General features: G+C 44.4%; 1 protein-coding gene across 4 annotated transcripts in view; it reads right to left on the bottom strand.

Moving 5' to 3' along the window:
* RASGEF1B (RasGEF domain family member 1B) overlaps positions 1–19087 on the bottom strand; it is a 614689-nt gene that overhangs the window by 36048 nt on the left and 559554 nt on the right. The window contains exon 1 of one of the 4 annotated variants that reach the window (XM_002717085.6): positions 2659–2798. The exons of the other annotated variants lie outside the window; for them this stretch is intronic. The gene's annotated coding sequence lies outside the window, so the exon portion shown is untranslated. Of the gene's footprint in view, positions 1–2658; positions 2799–19087 lie in introns of those variants that run through there. 4 annotated transcript variants of the gene reach the window in all.

The following is a 19087-nucleotide window of genomic DNA, read 5'->3' as shown; positions in this document are numbered from 1 at the left end:
CCAGCGTGCAGATCTGCAGGCCTGAGGAGAGGGTAAAGGACCCAGTAAGGCCCCAGGTCTTCTCGTGCGCCTGGCAGAAATCCACCCAGCACCAGGCTGGGAGACAGATCTAGTTTGCCTGGATTTAACCGGAAAACCACAAAAGGACAACCATAGTTCTAGAAAAACAGAAGGGGAAGGAAGTGATATCTGAGTTCAGCCACTCCCAGCAAAAATCCCATACACCTTAAGCAGCATTTTCGACAGACCAGGTCGCCTCTTGAAGACTTCACAACGTGTTATCATGGTTTTTCCATTTGTTATTTGTGGCATTGGAATCAAGAGACAATCCCTACTTCAGGGACTCTGGCTGCTCCTCCCAAGGAAGGCAGAGTAAGCCCCTTTCCCCACCTCCTTTCCAAGGGGGTACCTTCTTTAGGACCATCCAATCCGCCTCCCAAGTCCAACTCCTCAGGAAGCCTTTGGAAATGGATACAGACCATCCCATTGAGTCCTGTGCCATATCAGACCTCTCAGCTCACATGCATGGACCTGTGCTTCCCCATTCCATTTCCTTACTGCTTCTCCTTCCTCTGGGTAGACTGCACTCCATCAGTCTTACTGTGTCTACTGTACACCATTAACTGGGAGCTAATTTAGATTATGAACATGAAATGTTAGTATAGAAATATATATTGCTATATGATACATACTTAGAAATATTTGGTTATATACACGTAAGAATAGAGAAGGTGAGACGCTAAGCTGTGCGAAAAAGATAACAGATCCAAATATTTTCTGGGGATGCTTTTTGCCACAAGACAGCATGACCCCACGCTAGCAAGTGCGGTAGCATCCGATAAAAGGTCTAGCGGAGCACATAAATAGAGCAAGGCTGCAAATGCTCCAAGCGAGAAATCAACTCAAAGACTTGAACACTTCATTAGACCCCTGGAAAGAACAAGGCCGGCAGGCTTAGTAGCCAGAACATTACCATCCCAAGGAAAACAAAGGATTGATGGACACACAGGGTAAGAATACCTACAAAAAAACTTGCTGTTCAGCGGTTGATCTTGTCTCCACTGCAAAAAATCCACGTGAAGGCCATGACATGGCAAGCACTGCCCAAGAACTCTGACCTCTGTCACCAGTGCCCTGGGTCCTCACTGACTCAGCCATCATCCGTCCCCCCACCCCCAAATAAGATCACCTACAATCACAGGGCCAAACAAGCTGTCATTCTTTCCTGTCTTGAAAAAAATCTCAACAGCCAAGAATTTTTCACCTTCCTTTTTTTTTTTTTTGGAAATTGCATCTACATTTGCTCTAAACCTCATCTGATCAGCTGTTTCCTCCCAAATCCCCCACCAGGTACATATGTGGCTTAACTGTAAAGCCCCTTGTTTTTCTCAAGGCTCAGCCATCACAAGCCAAGCTGTAGCTACTGTTTTCAGGGGCAAAGACTAATTATTCACCCCATCTGAGTCTGACTGTGCCAGATGTCTTGCAAGAGCGCCTCCCCGTCCCCTGGCCTCTTGCCCTCTATGCACCCGGTTCAGAGACGCCCCCTGGGCCACGAGAGATCATGGGAGCTAAATATAGATCCACCACACCAGCAGTTCCTGACCGTCATCACATGGCGCTGCTGACGAAGGGTTCCTTGGAGACGCTTCAGCCCAAACACACATACACAAACGTGTGTGCGCATTCATCCGTGCACACTGAATTCACAGGCGAAGACCCACGCATCCACAGTCACAGGACAAAGTCTCTGCCTGGACCTCCCGGGTGCTCTTCATCCGAACGGGGCTCCCCATGCGCGGTCAGAAGACTCAGCTACGTTGCTCTCGCCTGAACTGCACCAGTTTGGTTGGCAATACTCAAATGGCACCAAGCACACACACACGCACACGCGCCGCGCGCGGAGACCCCTGTCTTGTACAGCAGTGAGGGTGTCCGACAGCCTCCCTCACACTGACAGCACGCGAGACTCCCAGTTGTAACCCCCAACCTCCTATGAGTATCTCCCGGGCCGGTGACCCAAGGCGACTCACTTGAGCTCAGACAAAAAGCAATGCGACTCAGTGTCTCCCAAGGGCACCAGGTGAACCAGGGATGAAAGTCAGGGGTAGAGGTTTCTGTTGCCTGCCCCCTTCTCCTAAGAGTCGAACCCCACACCCTCTCGCACCGACAAAGAAATAAACTTACACACACACACACACACACACACGGAAAAAGGTAGCCCAGAAACAGAAGGAAACAACGCAGGTGTGCACGGGAAGGAAAGACGGATGGGAAAAAGATGAGACGCGACCTGAACTCCGACAGAGCCTCAGAAACTACCAACATCTCCAACCGGAGGCCTGGGTGCGGGGTCGGGGAGGACGCAGCCGCGTTCCAGCCACGCTGATCCCCGCCCGGGACTCCGCGGCTCAGCCTCGCACCTGTTGGGAGCGCGGCGGCCCGGCAGGGGGACTTCCTGCGGCCCCAGGCTTTCGCCTGGCGCTGGGCGCAGCGCTCTCCCGGCCCCAGGATCGCCACCCGGCCGCGGGGCGCAGCCCCAGAGCCCAGCTCGCGGGGTTCCGAGGACGGCGCGGCGCGGAGCACAGTCCCGCGACCCCCGCCGCCGCCGGGCGCGGGACCCTGCCGGGAGACCAGCCTGGCCCGCGAACCACCTACCCGCCGGTCACCCGGGTCTTCCGCCTCCTGGCCGTTTGCAGCGCGTCCACGAATGCGATCGAAGGAGCGGGAGCGCAAGAGCGCGGGAAGCCGAGGGGAAAATCGGCCCTGTGCCGCCGGGCTCCTTGTTTATACTGAAACTACGGCCCCGGCCGCCGCGCACACCCCCTTCCCCAGCGCCCGCCCCGCCCCGCCGGGCGCGGGCCAATCACGGCGCGGCTGACCGCCCACGCCGCCCCGGGACCTGCCCGCGAGCCCCAGTGGGCCGGGGACTCCCGCCGCTCCAGGGCCTGGGGCCCGCCCACGCCGCGGAGGCCGCCGGGGCCCTGCGCGCCGCGTTCTGCAGCAGCGCCGGTCGGGCTCGCCCAGGCGGCGTGCGTTACGCCCTGAGTGCACCTGCCCGGGGCTGTTTGTGCAGCGCTGTGTGTGTGTATTCATTTATACCTGTAAAGACCGGCTGTTTGCGCAGCGCTGTGTGTGTGTGTGTGTGTGTGTATTCATTTATACCTATAAAGACCGGCCCGACTCGTTGTGCAGTATCTCCGAACATAATCATTACGAGCCGAAGGTTACCGTCCGTGCAACTTGCAGAAGAGGAAGCACAGGACGTGGTGCGCAACGCTGGGGCACGCGATGGCCAAATGAGGCCAGGCGCTGCGGTCTGGAGAGGGAAAGGCAGTGCGCGACGAGCCACCCCCAAACACCGCGAAATGACGAGCGCTGAAGTTCACAAAGGAGGGCCGCTCTGAAACGGGATTCTGGAGGCCAGGCGGGAAGCCAGTCCCCAGGAACGGCTGTGTTGTCATGGGAACCACATACTCACTCTATCCTTGGACACTTGGTAACTATTTTAGAAATAAAGGTGAGACCTCAACACCTCACCTTGTGCACATAAAAGGAGGCTGAGGGAAGAAATAATGGAAACACAGAGCGAAAAGAGGCAGAGACGGGAACATTTTACAGGGTCACTTGGCTCCTGCGCGCCACGTGACCTTGAGTAAGGAAAGTAGGCTTTCTGAGCTGCAGACTGCATAGAGAACAGCAGTGGGTGTATGATCGGCACTACTCATACCTGTCCCGGAGGGCTGTAACTAGGATGACGAGCCAGAGGAACACTTGCTGTCCCTGCTGCGTGGTCCCTACCATCCCTCCCTGATTCTGGGAGAAGACACAGTTTAAAGCCCTCCCCCTCTCACCCCGGCCCTGTTCCTAGCTCCTTCCTCACGTCATTTCCGTCATGCATGCCCCGTCTGACTTGTGTTCCTCTCTATCAGCCTCCCTCCTTCCTTCTGTAAATGAGCCTCTCCTGGGTTTAGTCACTCGCTCTCACCTAGCTGAGCCTCTGGCTCCCCTGTGGCGACCGTGCAGTTGAAATGAGAGCCACACAGCCATGTGGAGCAAGATGGGAGGCCTGCGTGGTCCTGTGCAGCTCTGTGGATGTGCTGGCTGGTCATTTTTTTAAGCTCGGTTTTCTTTTTCTGGTTCTGGAATAGACTATATGATACTGGGCAAGTCATTTGCGCTTGAGATGGCTAGTATTGTAGGAATAGATGAAGAGGGTTGAACGGAGTGGGTGTTTGGCACAGCAATTAAGACAATGCTTGGGATACTCCAAATCCATAGTGAAGTTTCTGGGTGGGGTGTTGGCACAGCTTCTGCTTCCAGCTTCCTGTTTATGCACACCCTGGGAGGCAGTAGGTGATGGCTCAAGTACTTGGGCCTGTGCCACCCACATGGGAAACTGGGATTGAGTTCCCAGCTCCTGGCTTCAGCCTGGCCCAGCCCTGGCTTGTGGGCATTAGAGGAGTGAACCAGCAGGTAGCAGATGTCTGTCTTTTCCCTTTCAGATGGATGAATAAATAAAATCTCAAAGAGTTGGAGTAACTCAGGCTTCCTTAAGAGATTGCTTCAACACACACTATTGAGTGTCTGACATATAACAAGCACTCAATAGTGTGTATTGAAGCAATGAGGGACTGAATGAGTGAATTAAACCCTAGCACATGAGAAGCACTCAACAAATAATTGCTGTCATTACTAGTATATCTCCATTATTCTCTACCTCCACAAGAGTCTTTCCATTCTCTTCTTCTCACAGTGTCTTCCTGTTCCTTTGACTCCAATGGTTCAGTGCTTACACCTGTCAATGTCAGTAAGCGCAACAGCAGCAGTGATACCGATGGGAATAAAGTCCTGTTGAGAATGCCTCACTCCAGTGTTCAAAACCAGGGGCTGCTACTGCCTGTCTACGACATGGCAGTCTCTGGGCTAAACAGCGTCGTCCTTTCTGACCCTCTTGTGTCTAAGGTGCACGAGAGCAAGCAGTCATCACATCAACCCACTTTCCTTTATGCTCACACCTTTCACTTCCCATCTAACATCCGAGTTTTTGCCACTCTGTATTTAGCGTTCAGGAGCAAGGACAGTGTTGTGTTTGGAGGACCGCGTGAGTGTAGATGTTACTGTGCAGTCTGATTGGCTTCTCATTGCCTTCCCTCCCACTTAGCCTTTTGAGCATCTATCTGCATTAACACGTGTTGATGCTGCTTATCCCGTTCCCCCAATATTGGTGGCTTACCAACCTGTGGTACGTTTTTTATTTACATTAACTTTAATCCTCATTGAGACCATGAGACAGAGACAATTATTTCCATTTCCAAGATACAGGAATGAGGCTTATAACTCACCAAGACCACTCAGCTGGAGAAACCATAAATTAAAGCCATATATCTCTGAGTCCAATGCACCCGTCTTCCCACCCCATAAAATTGATTTGATTACTTACTGTAAGATTTATGAAGTAATATTTAAAACTAGTAGACATGTGTATTTAAATTAAGCCAGAAACCAGTGGTTTTCCTTCAAAACAATGATATTATTTGTCTCAAAGACATGCTTACTTCTTTATGGATGCAAATTTAATACCATCATTTGTGGTTTGCACACTTTTTAAAACACGTGAACCTTAAGTGGACATCTCATAAAGCATAACTGTCCTCAAATGTTAAAAACTTGTTTTGTAAAAGAGGAAGAAAAAGCCAAAACACCAGAAAGGACTAAATAGGGAAAGGTACATAGGAATAGATAACAGCTTCAATAGATTTTTTTAATATGTAAGAAGTAAAATAACCTATGATACCTAGAATACTACACAGATACCAAACTATTTTACATTGACAAAAAGGAATTGCTATTTCATAGAGACTAGATTTAAAGCAGGGGGAGAAAATTTAACTATTCCACCCTTACTCTGCCCTCACAGAAAAGGAGGAAGTACTGTGGGATTTGATGAATCCAGGACAAAGATACTGAAGAACCACAGGACTTCCTGGGACCCCTGATCTTGGGGTCTCTCACCCACACGGCTGCAAAGGAAAGACGGGTTCTTACACTAAGGCCTGTAACAAGCCAACTAGACCAGCCCAGCTCCAAGCCTTGGAGAGAAACTTATTTTCTGCTTGTTATTGTGCACACATTCCCAATACTTCCTGTTCCTCATTAACTGTGGTCCTAGAGGGAAACGAGGAAGGAGGCTCTTTGGTGGGCTTTGTTTTCAAGCCCGCTTCCGCTTCTAGCCTGAGTAAAAAGATGTGTGACCGTGGGCCAACCCAGCTTACGAGGGGACCTTGTTGGAGCTGCGTGGTAATGGACGCGTGTGCTTGTGTTTGGCAAGGGCCTTTCCACAGAGCTGTCCCTGGACCCTGATGAGATGCATTAGCCAAAGCAAGAACATAAACACTGAGATGTTCAAGATCCTGTTTTCGTGCCCAGTGCCATCAATCCCTTCATGACTGTAAAATGAACCTGCCACTTAGAAGGAATTTTTGTGATGAAACCAGCAACTGGGTCAGCCTGGGGATGACCATCTCAGCATTAACCTCCAAGGTTTGTTATAGTTGACGGGGCTCTTTCACATCCATTATCTCATTTAGGGAGGACACTGGATGTGTGAGGGTCACTGAATTCTGACAGTGGTCATTACGGCAGGCATACATTTCCCTCTTCTGGGATCGCTAAATATATTCTACAGAGTCATCTGGTTAAACTTAAGTAGCTACTCCTAAATAAAGGGAGGTGACTAGAAAAGATGATTTCCGGAAATCTCTTTCACATGTTCACGCGATTCTTTATCACTGTCACTTTTTATCTCCCAGACCCTAAAGTTGTATGAAAGAATGTAATAACTGCATGGGGAATTCCACAACAGATATGTTGCCTTTTCCAACTCCCTACAAAGATGTAAAAAAAAAAAAATTCACTATATCTTTCTTCCTTTATAGACAAGGACTGTTGAAACCAAACTTCATTATTTTTCCTTTAATAAGCACTGTTATTTCACCCATTTACCATTTCTTGTTTCCTCCTACAAAGTAATGATTTGCAACATTCTCAGGAAGAATACTGATGATCGAAAAGCAATAAGAACTTGATTTGATCACAAGGTCAGGGGATTGTCTGCCTCTTCTCTGATTACATAATGCACAGTAACTTATCTTTTCCACACTGAAAAAAAAGACAGTTAATAATCTTAAACATACATCGTTTTGATTAGATATGTTTTGATTGTCACTGTTTTGAGTAGATATGTTTACCATGAGTTTATTCAGATCTTCTTCATATTATAACATCTTTGTACTGAATAATAAATATAAAAAAACCCATTTGTAATTCTCACTACAGCAGTTTTTGCTTGGTTCCTTTCTGAATGAGTTGATCTTATAATGAATTAAGGTAACTTTCAAAAAAATTTCAGATTCTTTGCCTTTAATGTTGTCTGATTATTTTGCTAGAAGTTTCCCTCAGTTTTGACTAATGACCAATTTATGTCCTAGAATATTGAGAGAAGGTAGAAAGTAATAGAATAATAATATTTTAGAGTTGGGAGAAATATTAATGATCACTTCTTTTAAGCTTTTGTCATCCCTGTATCACCAACCAAGGCATTCTTGAGTTGAAGAAACTGTATCCCAGTAAGATGAAATGATCCATCCAACACTAACAAGATAATAGTAAAGTCACACCACTCAGAGTCCAGATAATAATCTCAGGACTTCAAGCACTGTGTGCTTTTATTTCCTAATTGTTTCTGGACAGGTGAATCTATGGAATCACTTTGACAGGAAAGAAGTACAATTTGTTTTCAGGTATAGATGAAAAATATCCTTAGTTGAAAACCTTTTGAAAAAATAATAAAGGAGAATTCTCCAGAATTGTTAATGCCTTTTATTGGAATTTTCCGATTGTTACTAATACCATTTATTACCTTATTTTAATATTTAGGGTAGTCACATAGTAAACACTTTGATTGCTTTATCATTAAGGTCTCCATGTTTCTGCACCAATAATCAGCTTCTATAAGGTATATCCAAAAAAAAATGCTGATCGAAATATTTCTCTAATTAGCATTTACCGTTATTATCAGAAAAGCATGTACCTAAAGTGTTTTCCCTTTTGTGTAATAAAGTAATTGATTTTTTATAAGACTATATTGTCTTTTTAAAGTGTTAGAGCATTTCCCTAAAGAATTATGATTTCTGGATGGTTCTGTGAAGTTTAAACTTGTAAGTTGTGCAAACATTTATTCTGACACATGGATAATTATTCCTTCAGCAGTAAAGCCAACATTTCTGTGTAATATGCTTAGATACTGTTATAGAAAAACATAATGTTAACTTTATTTTAGCACAAAAATTAATGGAACAGATCCTACAGTTTAATGGAATGTCAGTGGAGAAAGAGAAGGCCTGTGTCTGAGAAGGCGCAGAAGTGGCGCTGGGACAGGAAGACCAAGGAGACTGCCTTTTTGATTTCTTATACAGAAAGGCATATAACAATCATGATGAAATCTTCAATATTGTCATTTGTGAACACTGGGCACACATGTGTTTGTGCCTTTTTATTTTATAAACATCTCCCCCAAAAGAAAGAATCTTATAATTAAAACTAAAAATTTTCATATAGCTATATTCCAAAACCTTGTATTTCTATATTGAAAGCTTACATTTTAAAATGATGCCTAGATACACTGGTGAAGTTAGTGCTTGACTTTCCCCTGTTTGATGATTAATCACACTTATAAAATGTAACTGCCAATCAACAGGCCAGAGAATTTTATTTGGCCCTACTGTGCAAAATTAGAATATAGGAGATGTAAAGTTTATTAAAGAATGTTACACCTCTTGTGTAGCTGATCAAATCAGCCCCCCTCCTGCTTTCTGCTGTGACTGTGTTTGTCCCCTCGAAGACAGTGATGTGCATTGTGACACATCGTTAACACACAAATGAGCTTGGTTCTTCAATGAACCAGCTTCAAAGTCAACTCTCCCACAGATTAACACCATTAGCATATGATTAATGTTTCTAGGGCCTGGAATTAACCAGTGATAATTTTAGAATCTACAATTATCCCCATCAGTGTCTCCAATGAGCTGTCTCTGAAGAGCTGAAGGAGAGGAGCCTGAATACACATAGGTCCCTCTGAGAGTGGAATGGCCCAGACTTCCGGTCTGTTGTGAGACTGGGGGGTGGGGGGGGAGTCTGGAGGGGGGATGTGGAAGGGGGGAGGTGGGGTGAAAGGTGTGGCTGCTGCTGGCAGAGCTGGAGTTTGGAACGAGCTGGAAGCAAAAGAGAGATGTTTTCTGACCCAAACTCTCACTCAATCATTTAAGAGACTAAGACAGACAAAAGCCTTCTCTACCGAAGTACCAATCTAATACCTTTCACAGCAAGAAATTCACAGCCAAGGGCAAAATAGAATGTCTGAGTTTGCATCAAGCGCTGCAGATAAATAAAATATTTGTCTTAAGTTCTGTGCATTGTTTTGTTTTGTTTTGTTTTGGTAAGAAATTATAACAAACTTAAAAAATGGCCTGCCTTCCCAAGTTAAAAAAGCCATGCCTCAGCTGTTATAAAAGTCAGTCGTGAACTCAAACTTCCTAACTTCCAACATACCAACATGCTGTGTTTTCCCCCAAAATAGTTCAACCAGGACGTACTGTTTTGAAAACATCTCTAAATAGATGCAGCTTGTGTTAGTCCTGTCCCAGTTCTTGCATTGACTAATGGCAGACCCAGTGTCATCTTTAGATTGAGAATACACAGCCAAACAAAAAATGAACATGGAAAACAAAAGAAAACAAACATGCATATATGGTCAGAGCAAACCTTTAAAGTTGATCACAAGGACATGAACTTGAGGAACATCTCACCTCCCAAGCAAGGTGCTTATTAGGCTTGAAACATCTTTACAGGTGTTTTTGGGTTCTCTTTCCCCTCCCCTTCCTTTTATCCATCTTTCCTTCCTCTCTCTTTTAAAATCTGCCAAGTACATTCTCTCCAAAATCCAGGAGTAATCAACCTATACCGCAGGAAAGAAGGAATGTTTGATCTTGCAGAATAGCAATTCCTAGGGAGAAACAACATGCACTTTGAATTGTCATTTGCAAAATGGCTAACAGAACTCCTTCCAGAGCATGGAGGTAGAGGAAGGAAATGCAAAACATGACAACCTACTGAGTGCAAACAGTGGGAGGACCTCCCTGTCCCACCCGTGGAGCAAGAGCCCTTGGCCAACCTTTACAAAGTAAAGAGGCTCCCATAAAGCAGGCTTCACTACTGGGGAGGCTGACATCTCTGATTCTTAGTGTTCTCAACTCTAAAGTGAGAGGATTAGGCCACAGCAATTCAGAGTTGTCTTCAATGCTATTTCCCAAGACTTTTTAATTGTTACGTTTTGGACTGGTTCCATTGGATCCCTCAGTAACCAAGAGGCTTGAGAAGCCTAGAAACAATAGATTAGACTCAACCCTATTGAAGTTAGAGATTATGGGCATATCTTTTGCCTGGTGTGCAAAGCCTGCGTTATGATACTGCTCTTTTGGATGACTGAAGGAGTCCCTGGGGATTTGCTTTCATTTTTTCCTTAAGGCTTAGGCCTACACTAGAAGGGGGGGCTGCAACTGGACCTTGGCAGAGTGATACCTCTGCTGTGGTTCTGGGTCAAACACTCTTGAGATCCAACCTCAATGATGGGAGGACTGTTTCTCAGAATAATTTCTTATTCAGCAGATATCCATTCTGTATAGGTAACAAGCTGTCTTGATTTGCCCTGAACCAGCATGGTTCTGTTTATCCCATAGTCTTGGGCAAACCCTCAGTTCCAACCAAACCCAGATGGTTGATCACCAAGATTTCAGATTTTTTTTTTATTTTTTTTGACAGGCAGAGTTAGACAGTGAGAGAGACAGAGAGAAAGGTTTTCCTTCCATTGGTTCACCCCCCAAAATGGCCGTTACAGCCGGCATAAGCCAGGTGCTTCCTCCTGGTCTCCCACGTGGGTGCAGGGGCCCAAGGACCTGGGCCATCCTCCACTGCCTTCCCAGGCCACAGCAGAGAGCTGGACTGGAAGAGGAGCAACCGGGACTAGAACCTGGGGTGCCGGTGCCCCAGGCAGAGGATTAGCCTAGTGAGCCGTGGCGCCATCCAGATATTTATTAAGAATCTTCTATGACCATGTCCTTAGGCATTGGGAATCCAATGAGCACAAATGAGATGAGGTTCCTGCTGTGATGGGAGTGCCATCCATGACAAAAAGACAGACACTGTACAAAAGAATAAATGACCAGTCACTACAGAGGATGAGAACAGCTGTGGGATCCTGCACAGAGGGCCTCCAGGAAGGGGGTCTGTTAAAGAAAGACCTCAACAATGAGAAGTCAGCTATGAATATTGCCAGGAAAAGTTAGTGCTAGATTATTGCTAAGAATGAAAAGAGACTTCAAAAAGACCTTGGGAGGATATTTATACTTTCTAATATTTTTTCTTTATTTTCTTAAGAATTTACTATTATAATTAGATTTAAAATAAAAATCCTAATAATTAGAATAAAAAACTGCACTATCAAAGGCTTTGTTTCATCCTGATGCCCACAATATTTGGTATACAGTAGGTGCTCAGTAGCTGTTGAATAAGTGAATGAAAACACTGCTACGTTTTGATCTACTAAGCACACCTGGAAACTCACTTTCCTGAGTCATTCCCTTTCCTTCACCCAGTCTATCCATAAAGCAGATGGAATCAGAGATCCCATGGGAATACCACCGGCTTAAGGCCCTGGCTCTTCCAGGCCAGTCTGTGCCTACTAACAGAGCAATTTGCTTTATTTTTGTGTGTGTGTGAATTTTTTTTTTAAAGATTTACTTTTTGAAAGGCAGAGTTACAGAGAGGCAGAGGCAGAAGGGGGGGGTGGGGGAGAGAGAGTCTGCTGGTTCACAATGGCTGCACAGCTGGAGCTTCCTCTGGGTTTCCTTTGCGGGTGCAGGGGCCCAAAGACTTGAGTCATCTTCTTTTTTTTATTAAAGATTTTATTTATTTATTCGAAAGTCAGAGTTACACAGAGAGAAGAGAGGTAGAGAGAGAGAGAAAGGTCTTCATCCACTGGTTCACTCCCCAGATGGCCACAACAGCTGGAGCTGCGCTGATCTGAAGCCAGGAGCCAGGAGATTCTTCCGGGTCTCCCATGTGGGCGCAGGGGCCCAAGCACTTGGGCCATTCTCCACTGCCTTCCCAGGCCATAGCAGAGAGCTGGATGGGAAAAGGAGCAGCCAGGACTAGAACCGGCGCCCATATGGGATGCTGGCGCTTCAGGCCAGGGTGTTAACCCGCTGCACTACAGCACTGGCCCCTGGGTCATCTTCTACTGCTTTCCCAGGCCATAGCAGAGAGCTGGATTGGAAGAGGAGCAGCTGAGACTGAAACTGGCACCCATGTGGGATGCTGGCACTACAGGAGGCGGCTTTACCCCCTATGCCACAGCACTGACCCCACAGTTTGTTTAAAGTTTTATTTATTTATTTTATAGCATTACAGAGAGGGGAAGGGAGAGTCAGAGAGAGGGAGGGAGAGGGAGAGGGAGAGGGAGAGGGAGTGGGAGAGGGAGAGGGAGTGGGAGAGGGGGAGAGAGAGAGAGAGAGAGAGAGAGAGAGAGAGAGAGATCTTCCATCTGTTGGTGTACTCCCAAAATGACCACAACAGCCAGAGCTGGACTAATCTGAAGCCAGGAGCCAGAAGCTTCTTCGGGGTCTCCCACATGGACCCAGGGGCCCAAGCACTTGGGCCATCTTCCACTGCTTTCCCAGGCCATAGCAGAGAGCTGGATTGGAAGCAGAGCAGCCGGGACTCGAACCAGTGACCATATGGAATGCTTGCCCTGCAGGTGGCAGCTTTACCAGCTACACCACAGCACTGGCCCTAAGAGACATTTTTTAATTCCTTTCTTTCGCTCTGTGTCCATGGACCATAAGAAGTTAGCTGCTCTCCTACCTACCTTGAGAAGGGATACAGCTCATAGTTTTAGGCCTTCAGCTTTATGACTCCCTGCCTCTAACTATGGGATGCAGTGTAACTAGGTTTTAAAGGGCACCTCTCCCAAGCCAGCTCCCTCCCTGACCAGTTTCCTTGCTGATGGGGGAGCCTTTCTCCTCCTGGCAGCTCAGGCTTCCCTGCCTACATGACCTCCTCTGAAGCCTGTGGCCCACGTCAGTCAGCAGCTGTATTCTCTTGTGCTGTATCTCTGCAATTCTCACTTTCCATTGCCATTACTGGTCCTACTGCATTCAAAGATTAGAGAAATAACCACCTACCTGATTGCCCCTCTGCCCCAACACACACACACACACACACACACACACACACACTGTATCTGCCATGTGGTATGTTAGGAACTTGATTGCTCATTTGCTTCAAAACTGACAACTCTTTGCTATATTTAGGCAATCAAGGCTTTCAACCAAACATTCCAGTCTTACCTCTTATTTACACTTTTCTATGCACAATAATCTGATTGAGTAGACGAGAGGTCTTAGGAAAACACAGCAAAAAACAGCCAAAGCCTTCCCAACCCCAGTGACTTTCCTCAGACAATTCCATTTATCTGAAATGAACTTTCATAGGCTCCAAACAGATCATTAATAACTTTTTGCATGAGTTTTAGGAAACTATTTTATAAGATCTTAATTTCAACTTCCTAGAGGAAACATTTACTACCTGGCATAGCCTTAACAAATGACTCTTAATGACCATCACATTGATGTTTGAACACTAACAAATACATATTTTTTAAAGGTTTATTTTTATTTATTTGAAAGACAGAGTTACAGAGAGAGAGGTAGAGCCAGAGAGAGAGAGAGAGAAAGAGAGAGAGAGATAGGTCTTCCATCTGTTGGTTTGCTCCCCAAAGACCGTAATAGCCAGAGCTGATCTGAAGCCAGGAGCCAGGAGCTTCTCCCATGCAGGTACAAGGGCCCAAGGACTTGGGCCATCTTTTACTGCTTTCCCAGGCCATATTAGAGAGCTGGATCAGAAGCGGAGCAGCCAGGACTCAAACTGGCACCCATATGGGATGCTGGCACTGTAGGCTGGGGCTTTAACCCACTGTGCCACAGTGCTGGCCCCCAAATACATATTTTGAACACTAGTTGAGTTCTGTTGTAGGCTTTAGGGATTCAAAGCCATGGGCCCTGAGGTCAAGTTGAGAGTTTGCCAGTCCTGGCAATTAATTTGAATATTTGCAGCTCTCCAAAAATAAATTTAAGGGAAATGGGTGGAAGAGTAAAACACATGTTTATTGATCATCCAATATACACTAGTGATCATGCCTATATATTTATTTAACCTGCACAGCAATCCTAGAAACTACTATAATTGGGGCCAGTGCTGTGGTGTAGTAGGTACACCTTAGGCTGTGATGCTGGCATCCAATATGGGCCCTGGTTTGTGTCCCGGCTGTTCCTCTTCCCATCCAGCTCCCTGTTAAAGGCCTGGGAAAGCAGCAGAGGATGGCCTGAGTGCTTGGGCCCCTGTACTCACATGGGAGATCCTGGCTTCAGATCAGCCCAGGTCCAGAGGTTGCAGTCATCTAGGGAGTGAAACAGCAGATGGAAGACTTCTCTCTCTGTAATTCTGCTTCTGAAATAAATAAATAACAATTTTAAAAAAGAAACTTCTATAATTTCTAGCTTCATAGAAGAAGCAGCTGAACCTAGGAAAGTTTTTAAAAATTACCCAGGAACAAACATCTAAAAAATGGCAGAGCCAAGATTTAAACCCACTGGGTCTAACTCCAAAGATGAGGCCTTCCAAATTATAAGAACACCTTCTACAGAACAATCACATAAACAATTAGGCAGGAGCTTCTTCCGGGTTTTCTATGTGGGTGCCGGGGCCCAAGGACTGGGGCCATCTTCCTCTGCTTTCCCAGGCCATAGCAGAGAGCTGGATCAGAAATGGAGCATCCAGGACTTGAACCAGCACCCATATGTGATGCCAGCACTGCAGGTGGCAGCTTTACCCACTAAGCCACAGCGCCAGCCCCCCATTCCAATTTTTAACAAAGATCTATTTTTAGCAAATTTATACTCATAAGATTAATCCTACACTAAGTAGAGAGTTCAACAAATAGTATAAAAAAAAAAAAACACTGTTCTTCAATGATAATAATACTTGTTTTAAAAATGAAATTAAATCATGCAGATAAAGTCATTAGCACAGTATCTGGAATATAGAACTCACACAAGAAAAGGTAGTTAATTAAATGTAATTATCACCACTGTTCAGCAGCCTCTGTCACCCTGAATACCTCAGCCTCTTCCTATTTTCTTTAGAAAGTGAGACGGTATTTGCTTATCTTCTGTGTGATTTTATTTTATGGTGTCAAAGAACCCATTGGGCAGTTACAGACATCCTTAAAAATACTTAAATGTGCTTCTCCCAAAAGTAAGGATATTCTGGTATGTACATAATTATGTCATTATCACCTAAAATCAACAATATTCCCCAATAGCATCTAATTTCTAGTACATATTTAAATTTCTACAATTAGCCCCGAGGATATTTTGATCAGGTGTTATCAAAGTTCATGTATTATATGTTGTGGGTGTTTCTTCACTCTTATTCTGTATCAGTTTCCACCTCACACCTTATCCTTTTCTCCTTTTCTTTGTTTTTAAGATTTATTTATTTATTTGAAAGGCAGAGTGGCAGAGAGATGGAGAGAGGGAGAGGGAAAGTAGGGGAGAAAGAGGGAGAAAGAGTCTTCCATATGCTGGTTCGGCTGCAATAGCCAGCGCTGGGCAGAAACCAGGAGCCAGGAACTCCATCCAGGTCTCCCACTTTGGGGTAGGAGCCCAAGTACTTGGACCATCTTCTACTGCTTTCCCAGGTGCATTAGTAGGGAGCTGGGTCAGAAACAGAGTTGTTGAGACATGAACTGCAATACGGGTGACAGCGTTTTAAGTGGTGGCTTAACCTACTATGCCACAATACCAGCCCCAGGGTTTCTTGCCTTTTTTTGAAGAAATAAAGCCACTTATCTTGAAGAAAGTACCACTTTCTGGATTTGTCTGATATTTTACCTCAAGGTGTCATTAACTTGTTTATCTATTCTCTATGCTATCTATAAATAACAATGTAGGTCATGGGTCTTTATTGCTTTTAAGTTAAACATCATGGCAAGAATGTTTCAAAGTCAATGTTAAATAGGTTCATATGTCATCATATCAAAATTTCCACAACCACTTCCTCTTCAAAATATTTGTGGTTTCCTAACTATCTTCTGGGGTAGGGCTAGACCAGCGGTTTGCAACTCTGGCTTCACTTGGAATTACCTGGGGTTTTTACAAATATTTGTTCCAGAGTTATATCCCCAGAGATTGTTGACTTGGACAAAGGCATTGGCATTTTTGTGACGCTCCAGAGAGTGACTGGCTTAGAATCTCAGCTCTGAAATGGCCAGATGCACACCTCTTCTGTCTACTGCCACCTATTTTCACTTCAACACGATGCATGGCTGAGTTACTGCTCAATAATACATACTGGATCAATTGTTGATGGATTAATATTCCAGATACAGGAAACCTTAGCCTCCTTTCATACTTTGGTTTTCTTCTTTTTGATTACATTATGTGCTATGAAACCAATGGGTTAACTTTATAGTATGTTTAGAGAAATCAGAAAAAGGCACTTTGTTCCAAATTCCCAAAAACTACCAGTTGAAAAAAAGAAATGTTCAAACTTCTGAGAGAGGAAAAAAGAGTAATCATTTTGCTAGTGTTAATTTAACTCTGTCCCAGCCAATTCCCTCCCGCTCTTTTTCCTTTCATATTACCAGTTTTTCCAGTTCTTATGGTAAGTGCTGGTGAAATAGTTCCAAAATTACCTAAGGAGGAAGAAAGACTGGGAATTCATCTGAGTGATTGTTGTTTCTTTCAGACTTACTGAGAAAATTTCAACCATGTGGAGGAAGGCTTTGGGGTACAGTTACGCTTGCATTTGTTTGAATTCAACTTTGGCCAAATCTCAGAACCCAAAATGGTTCTTGAGCGCTTGCCACAACTAACCCCCTGTAGCTTTAAATTAAAAAAAGGCTAGGAATGACCACCTCCTCCTAAAGAAGAAGCCTAATTTAGGAAAGAGCTGACTATGCACTTACCTATCATACTGCCACTCTGTGAAAATCATCACCAACAAAACAGATACGCACATGCAGTTTGTATCCAAAAAGGCTGTTACACAAATGAAAAGTGCTTACTGTTAATTACAGTAGCAATTGTAAATTAAAACTGTTCCAAGATATTTTTCTCTTTAATATTAATTAACATTCAGGATATAGGTGATTGGCAAAAATCTGCAGTATTGTAGAGGACTACAAATGCACACATCTTTTGATCAAGCAATTCTAAGTAAGGGAGATTATCCTACAGGCATACCCCACTCATCAGATGAAATAACACATGAGCAACATCAGCTACATTCTCATGGTGAAAGATTAGAAGCATCAAAGCATCCATTATAAGGAACAGGATAAATGCATTCTGATATGTTGACAAAATCATTTTGCAATTACAAAAGAAAACAGTAAGACAGCCTTATATGGATGGTGCATCTAATCTTTATTGAAGTAAGGTAGAAACACTGTTGTATAAAAAGGAAGCAAGATGGACTATATATTTGTACTGTGTTATTTTACCCATACACACACACAAACACACGTACACACACAAAACCTTTGGGCAGATAAATAAGGAAGTGGTAAGTGGTTAACGATTTGGGAGAGAGAATGAGAACTTGGTGGGTAGAAGACAGTGGGAGGCAGAAGTGGGAGGAAATGTCACAAGACACCTTTTCATACATGGTACTGCAACTGTGTGAAAATATCATATATTCAAAAAAATTAGTATTCCATAAAGCCCTAACAAAACTTCTGAAAATGAATATTGTAAAATGAGAAAGTATCCCAAACGTTCTTATAGCCCTTATTCTCCTTGTGAAGTTTCAGAATCAATTCTGAATTTCTGGCTTCACTGGAAATGAAACTGAACCCCTGCATATTTCTCATACACCCACGGTCCTAAAACATGGACTCGGGAAAAACCTCAGAAGAAAACTTCTCAAGCTCATTTCCAAGCATGCTTTTGTTGTTCTCCAGAATTTCAAAGTGGGAGATTCCATTTAAACACACAGAGGTTGAGGTGGAGTTCAAGTAGAACTTTGTGGAAAGATATCTACCCCAAAGTTGGTGCTTACATAACACTGAGATAATGGTGTCAAAGTCAAACGAACCTCTTTCTGTCACTCAGCTTTCTGTGGATGCCACAAGAGACTGGGGGCTGGCCCACAGCGACAGGGAAATCTAATCTAAGACAAAGAGGGATTCTTGCTCCAAAGACGAGTTGGTAGGGTGGAAAGTAACTGTGGCTTAGTCGCCTGCTTCTCAGCATCTACTACACTTATCTTGTGTGTGTGTCTGTGTGTGCATTCTAGTGCAGGAATGTCATGAGCATTTTGCCTGGCCCGATGCATACAATAGGTGCAACATAAAAGCCTGACAGATCACAAAAACCCTCTGCTCTAGGGTCTCTGTGTCCTTAACAATCAGTCATATGTCCTCTCTCTGTTTCAGCATCATTTCTTTATCTGGAAAGGAGGGTGGGTTGTACCTAACTTGAATATTTCCCAAATTTGATATGATGAGCCAGTAACATGAAAAGTGAAAACGATTTAGGAGAAGTATACACTGAAAACAATACTATTATTACTGTTATAATGATAGATTTAACCAGATACGGCAGAGGAAGGAAAAATAATTTCAGCATACATTTTAGGGATGATTGGTCTCATTTTTACTGATGAGCAAAAGGAAACCTAGATAGGATAAATGAGTTGCTCAAAATCAGGTAGTCAGAAGCAGAAGTGAGGACAAGTTCCCAGGCAAGTGCTTTAATTTCATGTCTCATTTTTCCTTTATAAATCTTTTAAAGATGTATTTATTTATTTGAAATGCAGAGTTACAGAGAGGGAGAGAGGAAAAGAGAGAGAGAGAGAGAGAGAGAGAGAGAGATTTTTTTCACCTACTGGTTCATTCCCCAAATGACTG

This window comes from Oryctolagus cuniculus, chromosome 8 (assembly GCF_051225735.1).
Source record: "Oryctolagus cuniculus isolate XC-2025 breed Fujian yellow rabbit chromosome 8, ASM5122573v1, whole genome shotgun sequence".
NCBI lineage: Eukaryota > Metazoa > Chordata > Mammalia > Lagomorpha > Leporidae > Oryctolagus > Oryctolagus cuniculus.
This window is presented reverse-complemented; position numbering and strand designations above follow the sequence as displayed.